Genomic DNA, 8,856 nt, shown 5'->3' with positions numbered 1-8,856 from the left:
ATAGATCCCTCTGTGTGTAATGACTCTACACTGTGTGCAGAATTATTAGGCAAGTTGTATTTTAGAGGAATTTTTTTTAATTATTGAATAACAACTATGTTCTCAATCAACCCAAAAGACTCATAAATATCAAAGCTTAATATTTTTGGCAGTTGGAGGGGTTTTTTAGATTTGGCTATCTTAGGAGGATATCTGTTTGTGCAGGTAACTATTACTGTGCAGAATTATTAGGCAACTTAATAAAAATCAAATATATCCCCATCTCACTTGTTTATTTTCACCAGGTAAAACAATATAACTGCACAAAATTTTGAAATAAACATTTCTCATGTGCAAAAACAAAACCCAAAAAAATTAGGGACCAATATAGCACCCTTTCTTTCTGATGACGCTCAGCAGCCGACCATCCATAGATTCTGTCATTGCTTGATCTGTTTATGATCAACATTGCATGCAGCAGCCACCACAGCCTCCAGACACTGCTCCCAGAGGTGTACTGTTTTCCCTCCCTGTAGATCTTACATTTTGAGGGACCACATGTTCTCTATGGGGTTCAGATCAGGTGAACAAGGGGGCCATGTCATTATTTTTTCATCTTTTAGACCTTTACTGGCCAGCCACGCTGTGGAGTAGTTGGATGCATGTGATGGAGCATTGTCCTGCATGAAAAGAATGTTTTTCTTGAACGATAGCGACTTCTTCCTGTACCACTGCTTGAAGAAGTTGTCTTCCAGAAACTGGCAGTAGGTCTGGGAGTTGAGCTTCACTCCATCCTCAACCCGAAAAGGTCCTACAAGTTCATGTTTGATGATACCAGCCCATACCAGTACCCCACCTCCACCTTGCTGGCGTCTGAGTCGGAGTGGAGCTCTCTGCCCTTTACTGATCCAGCCTCTGGCCCATCCATCTGGCGCATCACGAGTTACTCTCATTTCATCAGTCCATAAAACCTTTGAAAAATCAGTCTTAAGATATTTCTTGGCTCAGTCTTGAGATTTTATCTTATGTTTCTTATTCAAAGGTGGTGGTTTTTCAGCCTTCCTTACCTTGGCCATGTCCCTGAGTATGGCACACCTTGTGCTTTTTGATACTCCAGTAACGTTGCAGCTCTGAAATATGGCCAAACTGGTGGCAAATGGCATCTTGGCAGCTTCACGCTTGATTTTCCTCAATTCATGGGCAGATATTTTGCGCCTTTTTTGCCCAACACGCTTCTTGCGACCCTGTTGGCTATTTGTCATGAAACACTTGATTGTTCGGTGATCACGCTTCAAAAGTTTGGCAATTTCAAGACTGCTGTGTCCTTCTGCAAGACATCTCATAATTTTGGACTTTTCAGAGCCTGTCAAATCTCTCTTCTGACCCATTTTGCCAAAGGAAAGGAAGTTGCCTAATAATTAAACACACCTTATATAGGGTGTTGATGTCATTACACCGCACCCCTCCTCATTACAGAGATGCACATCACCTGATTTACTTAATTGGTAGTTGGCTCTCAGCCTATACAGCTTGGAGTAGGACGACATGTATAAAAAGTATCATGTGATCAGAAATACTCATTTGCCTAATAATTCTGCACACAGTGTATATAATATATAGGAATAGATCCCTGTGTGTGTAATGACTATATCTTAAATAGGAATAGATCCTTCTGTGTTTAATGATTCTATATAATATATAGGAATAGATGCTTCTGTGGGTAATGACTATATATTATATAGGAATAGTTCCCTCTGTGTGTAATGACTCTAAATAATATATAATAAACACGTGAAATAGATCGCTCTGCGTGTAATGACTCTATATAATATATAGGAAAAGATCCCTCTGTGTGTAATGACTATATAATATATAGGAATAGATTGCTCTGTGTGTAATGACTCTATATAATATATAGGAATAGATCCCTCTGTGTGTAAGGACTCTATATAATGTATAGGAACAGATCCCTCTGTGTTTAATGACTATATAATATATAGGAATAGATCCCTCTGTGTGTAATGACTCTATATAATGTATAGGAATAGATCCCTCTGTGTTTAATGACTATATAATATATAGGAATAGATCCCTCTGTGTGTAATGACTCTATATAATATATATGAATAGAGCCCTGTGTGTGTAATGACTCTATATAATGTATAGGAATAGATCCCTCTGTGTGTAATGACAATGTAATATATAGGAATAGATCCCTGTGTGTAATTACTTTACATAATATATAGGAATAGATCCCTGTGTGTAATTACTCTACATAATATATAGGAATAGATCCCTCTGTGAAATGACTCTATATAATATATAGGAATAGATCCCTCTGTGTGTAATGACTCTATATAATATATAGGAATAGATCTCTGTGTGTAATTACTCTATATAATATATAGGAATAGATCCCTCTGTGTGTAATGACTCTATATAATGTATAGGAATAGATCCCTATATAATATATAGGAATAGATCCCTCTGTGTGTAATGACTCTATATAATATATATGAATAGAGCCCTCTGTGTGTAATGACTCTATATAATGTATAGGAATAGATCCCTCTGTGTGTAATGACTATGCAATATATAGGAATAGATCCCTGTGTGTCTAATTACTCTATATAATATACAGAAATAGATCCCTCTGTGTGTAATGACTATATAATATATAGGAATAGATCCCTCTGTGTGTAATGACTATATAATATATGTGTTTCCCTTATTGTATTGAATTACTGAAATAAATTAACTTTTTGATGATATTCTAATTGATTTAGATGCACCTGTAAGAATATGCAGTCTATGAATTTGTTCTGAGAAATAGTATCGCCTCCATCAGATCCTCCTTCATAGATTACATCAAATCTGACCTAATTATTTGAAAGCTAGAGCACAATCTCTGTACACTAACTTAGGTTGGTGACCACATGAGCAACATCTCTAGCAATCTCGGAGTATCAAGGAATTGTCTTATACACAGTCAGTTTTGATGAACGATTGAACTCTTCTATTTCTATGAGAGCAAGTGAAAAATATTGCTGAAATATGGACAATCTGTTTGCTTTGGGGGGTAATCTTTTTCCTTGTGGCAACGCTTTGTTGCTCCAGGTCGGTCAAATACTTTTTAAAATTAAACTCCTAATCTGATGAGGTGAAGATACAGCAGCAGTAGCAATGGCAGGATTCATGTCCTCATCTGATGAGGCTGAAGATATGGCAGCAGTAGCACTGGAAGACAAGTGCTCATCTGATGAGGCTGAAGATATAGCAGCAGTAGGCCTCAATTAACCAACTCCTCATCTGGAGAGGCTAAAAATATAGCAACAGTAGACCTCGATGAACCAACTCCTCATCTGGTGAGGCTGAAAATATAGCAGCAGTAGACCTTGATGAACAAACTCCTTATCTGGTGAGGCTGAAGATATAGCAGCAGTAGACCTCTATGAACCAACTTCTCATCTGGTGAGGATGAAGAAATGGCAGCAGTAGACCTGGTTGACACCTCCTTTTGCTCTTGGCCATCCTTTAACCCACTCATCCTAACTGCTACCTCAGTCAGAGCTTTTTTTCCGTTAGTAAGCGGTTAATCATCCAGCTATATATGATGACTTGGGTCCACATACACAGCTGCCAGACGAATTGTATTTTCTAATAGCAGTGTTTCTCCGTTTTATTGATACAGCAATGCAACCTCCTCTTTGGGACAGGCAAAATAGCAAGTTCTTCCACTCATTTATGAAATTGCTGGGAAGGAAGTCCTCAGCTTGTAATTTTTTTGGTCACTGTAAATGGGTGATGAAGCAATTACTTCAATTCAGCCACCTGTGTCTTTTGACCTTCATTTAGTGTTACCTGAGGGTCGGCCATGTCTACAAGAAAGGGTTTCAGCTCAAGCAGTCAATCAATCATTGCTTTACCAATATTGCGGTTAAGTGGTCAAACTGTCGAAAGCCGGACTTGATCAGACCAAAATAGTTGACCCTGTGGAGTGAAGGTACCTGAGTAGATTTGGTTTTGGCCTAATTTTTATAAAATAAGGGCAAGTTCTGTAAACTGCCCAATGTTTGGTATTAGGACGAATAGTCACATTTCGGGAGGGAGGAGGCGGTTCACAGGGCTCCTGTCCAGCAGTGATGGACTACTGCCCTGAACTCTCCATCAGGGTCCCACGCAAATGACTTCCATCTTTAGACTATAGTGATGCGGCACCGAAAAAGCGAACGTGGGGAACGAAGGCGATCAGAGCCCAGAAACGAGAACGACCGCAGCCTCGTCCTACTTATACAAGGACCACAGAGCTCAACGGATGGCGGACGGGTCTGAGTCTCTGGTAACACGCACGATACCGCCTATTCCTTGTATGAAGGAAGAAAAATAGCGAAAATTAACCCAATAATGAGATGTGTCCACATAATATCATAAAAGCAAGTTTAGATTCTCTTTAAAATTCAAAATCGCCCAGACCTGAAGGGGTTAATGATAATGAACCCGAAATAATGGAGACTGCACCTACCTCCACCTGCAGAGCCGCACACTAGATATATAATACCCTGCACCTACCTCCACCTGCAGAGCCGCACACTAGATATATAATACCCTGCACCTACCTCCACCTGCAGAGCCGCACACTAGATATATAATACCCTGCACCTACCTCCACCTGCAGAGCCGCACACTAGATATATAATACCCTGCACCTACCTCCACCTGCAGAGCCGCACACTAGATATATAATACCCTGCACCTACCTCCACCTGCAGAGCCGCACACAGATATATAATACCCTGCACCTACCTCCACCTGCAGAGCCGCACACTAGATATATAATACCCTGCACCTACCTCCACCTGCAGAGCCGCACACTAGATATATAATACCCTGCACCTACCTCCACCTGCAGAGCCGCACACTAGATATATAATACCCTGCACCTACCTCCACCTGCAGAGCCGCACACTAGATATATAATACCCTGCACCTACCTCCACCTGCAGAGCCGCACACTAGATATATAATACCCTGCACCTACCTCCACCTGCAGAGCCGCACACTAGATATATAATACCCTGCACCTACCTCCACCTGCAGAGCCGCACACTAGATATATAATACCCTGCACCTACCTCCACCTGCAGAGCCGCACACAGATATATAATACCCTGCACCTACCTCCACCTGCAGAGCCGCACACTAGATATATAATACCCTGCACCTACCTCCACCTGCAGAGCCGCACACTAGATATATAATACCCTGCACCTACCTCCACCTGCAGAGCCGCACACTAGATATATAATACCCTGCACCTACCTCCACCTGCAGAGCCGCACACTAGATATATAATACCCTGCACCTACCTCCACCTGCAGAGCCGCACACTAGATATATAATACCCTGCACCTACCTCCACCTGCAGAGCCGCACACTAGATATATAATACCCTGCACCTACCTCCACCTGCAGAGCCGCACACTAGATATATAATACCCTGCACCTACCTCCACCTGCAGAGCCGCACACTAGATATATAATACCCTGCACCTACCTCCACCTGCAGAGCCGCACACTAGATATATAATACCCTGCACCTACCTCCACCTGCAGAGCCGCACACTAGATATATAATACCCTGCACCTACCTCCACCTGCAGAGCCGCACACTAGATATATAATACCCTGCACCTACCTCCACCTGCAGAGCCGCACACTAGATATATAATACCCTGCACCTACCTCCTCCTGCAGAGCCGCACACTAGATATATAATAACCTGCACCTACCTCCTCCTGCAGAGCCGCACACTAGATATATAATACCCTGCACCTACCTCCACCTGCAGAGCCGCACACTAGATATATAATACCCTGCACCTACCTCCACCTGCAGAGCCGCACACTAGATATATAATACCCTGCACCTACCTCCACCTGCAGAGCCGCACACTAGATATATAATACCCTGCACCTACCTCCACCTGCAGAGCCGCACACTAGATATATAATACCCTGCACCTACCTCCTCCTGCAGAGCCGCACACTAGATATATAATACCCTGCACCTACCTCCACCTGCAGAGCCGCACACTAGATATATAATACCCTGCACCTACCTCCACCTGCAGAGCCGCACACTAGATATATAATACCCTGCACCTACCTCCACCTGCAGAGCCGCACACTAGATATATAATACCCTGCACCTACCTCCACCTGCAGAGCCGCACACTAGATATATAATACCCTGCACCTACCTCCACCTGCAGAGCCGCACACTAGATATATAATACCCTGCACCTACCTCCACCTGCAGAGCCGCACACTAGATATATAATACCCTGCACCTACCTCCACCTGCAGAGCCGCACACTAGATATATAATACCCTGCACCTACCTCCTCCTGCAGAGCCGCACACTAGATATATAATACCCTGCACCTACCTCCACCTGCAGAGCCGCACACTAGATATATAATACCCTGCACCTACCTCCACCTGCAGAGCCGCACACTAGATATATAATACCCTGCACCTACCTCCACCTGCAGAGCCGCACACTAGATATATAATACCCTGCACCTACCTCCACCTGCAGAGCCGCACACTAGATATATAATACCCTGCACCTACCTCCACCTGCAGAGCCGCACACTAGATATATAATACCCTGCACCTACCTCCACCTGCAGAGCCGCACACTAGATATATAATACCCTGCACCTACCTCCACCTGCAGAGCCGCACACTAGATATATGGCTGCTCTGTGCTTACAGGACCTGTGATGATGTCACATGGAGGGGAGGAGTCAGGGGTCACATGATCAGCAGTCCTCAGTGTATGCAGGACTCTGCTGTGCTGGTTGTCATGGTGCTGGATGAGGGGAAGTTTATGTGTGGGGTCAGGAGGGGTTTACAGTGTGGATGTAGCAGAGCCGTGTGTGTACGAGGTGTACGGAGCAGAGCCGTGTGTGTTCGAGGTGTACGGAGCGGAGCCGTGCAGGTATGAGGTGTACGGAGCGGAGTCGTGCATGTATGAGGTGTACGGAGCGGAGCCGTGCGTGTACGAGGTGTACGGAGCGGAGCCGTATGTGTACGAGGTGTACGGAGCGGAGCAGTGTGTGTACGAGGCGTACGGAGCGGAGCCGTGTGTGTACGAGGCGTACGGAGCGGAGCCGTGTGTGTACGAGGCGTACGGAGCGGAGCCGTGTGTGTACGAGGCGTACGGAGCGGAGCCGTGTGTGTACGAGGCGTACGGAGCGGAGCCGTGTGTGTACGAGGCGTACGGAGCGGAGCCGTGTGTGTACGAGGCGTACGGAGCGGAGCCGTGTGTGTACGAGGCGTACGGAGCGGAGCCGCGTGTGTACGAGGCGTACGGAGCGGAGCCGCGTGTGTACGAGGTGTACGGAGCAGAGCCGCGTGTGTACGAGGTGTACGGAGCAGAGCCGCGTGTACGAGGTGTACGGAGCAGTGCCGTGTGTACGATGTGTACGGAGCGGAGCCGCGTGTGTACGATGTGTACGGAGCGGAGCCGCGTGTGTACGAGGTGTACGGAGCAGAGCCGCGTGTGTACGAGGTGTACGGAGCAGAGCCGCGTGTACGAGGTGTACGGAGCAGTGCCGTGTGTACGATGTGTACGGAGCGGAGCCGCGTGTGTACGATGTGTACGGAGTAGAGCCGCGTGTGTACGATGTGTGCGGAGCAGAGCCGCGTGTCTACGATGTGTGCGGAGCAGAGCCGCGTGTCTACGATGTGTACGGAGCAGAGCCGCGTGTCTACGATGTGTACGGAGCAGAGCCGCGTGTCTACGATGTGTACGGAGCAGAGCCGCGTGTCTACGATGTGTACGGAGCAGAGCCGCGTGTGTACGAGGTGTACGGAGCTGAGCCGCGTGTGCACGAGGTGTACGGAGCTGAGCCGTGTGTGCACGAGGTGTACGGAGCGGAGCCGTGTGTGCACAAGGCGTACGGAGCGGAGCCGCGTGTATTCTAGGCGTACGGTGCTGGATGAGGGGAAGTTTATGTGTGGGATCAGGAGGGGTTTACAGTGTGGATGTAGCAGAGCCGTGTGTGTACGAGGTGTACAGAGCAGAGCCGTGTGTGTACGAGGTGTACGGAGCGGAGCCGTGTGTGTACGAGGTGTACGGAGCGGAGCATGTGAAAGAGCACAAAGAGTTAAAATCTAAGATGAGTGAATGGCGAGGGCGTAATGATCACAGGCTAGAGGGTGCAACTGAGCCCTGGCTGGAGAGGGCCAGCTGATGCTGGCGCCTATTTAAGCTCGATGTGTGTCCGAGGACATATATTCAGCTGAAATGCATTGTGATGCAAAGACCCGCTGGGTTCTTGCTACAGTTCAATACACACCGCTAGCCAATCGGAGGCTGGCAGCCGAAGTCGGCATGTCAGGCGCATAGTCATGCAATGTGTCGGCCATAGTAGGCACGTCAGTGTTAGCTGCCTGCCGTTGTGCCAGCTAAAGCAGAGGGCGGCGAGCATCATGGGAACAGGGGAAGGTGAGAACAGTGGAAAATGGGGGAAATATATATCAGGAAGGGGCTCAGAATGAAGGAAAGTTATACCAGGAAGAGGCCCAAGATGAGGGCAATATATACCAGAAAGGGGTCCAGGATTGGGGAAATATATACCAGTTAGAGGCCTAGGATGGGGGAAATATATACCCGGAAGAGTCCCAGGAAGGGGAAATATATACCAGGGAGGGGCCCAGAATGGGGGAAATATATGCCAGGATGGGGGAAATATATACCAGAAAGAGGCCTAGTATGAGGGAAAAATATTCCAAGAAGGTGCCTACTATGGGGGAAATATATACCAGGAAAGGAGAAATATACATCAGGAAGGGGGACATTAATTCA

The sequence above is a fragment of the Anomaloglossus baeobatrachus genome, chromosome 5, assembly GCF_048569485.1.
Source record: "Anomaloglossus baeobatrachus isolate aAnoBae1 chromosome 5, aAnoBae1.hap1, whole genome shotgun sequence".
Classification (NCBI taxonomy): Eukaryota; Metazoa; Chordata; class Amphibia; order Anura; family Aromobatidae; genus Anomaloglossus; species Anomaloglossus baeobatrachus.
The sequence above is the reverse complement of the archived record's forward strand: the minus strand, read 5'-3'. Positions refer to the sequence as shown.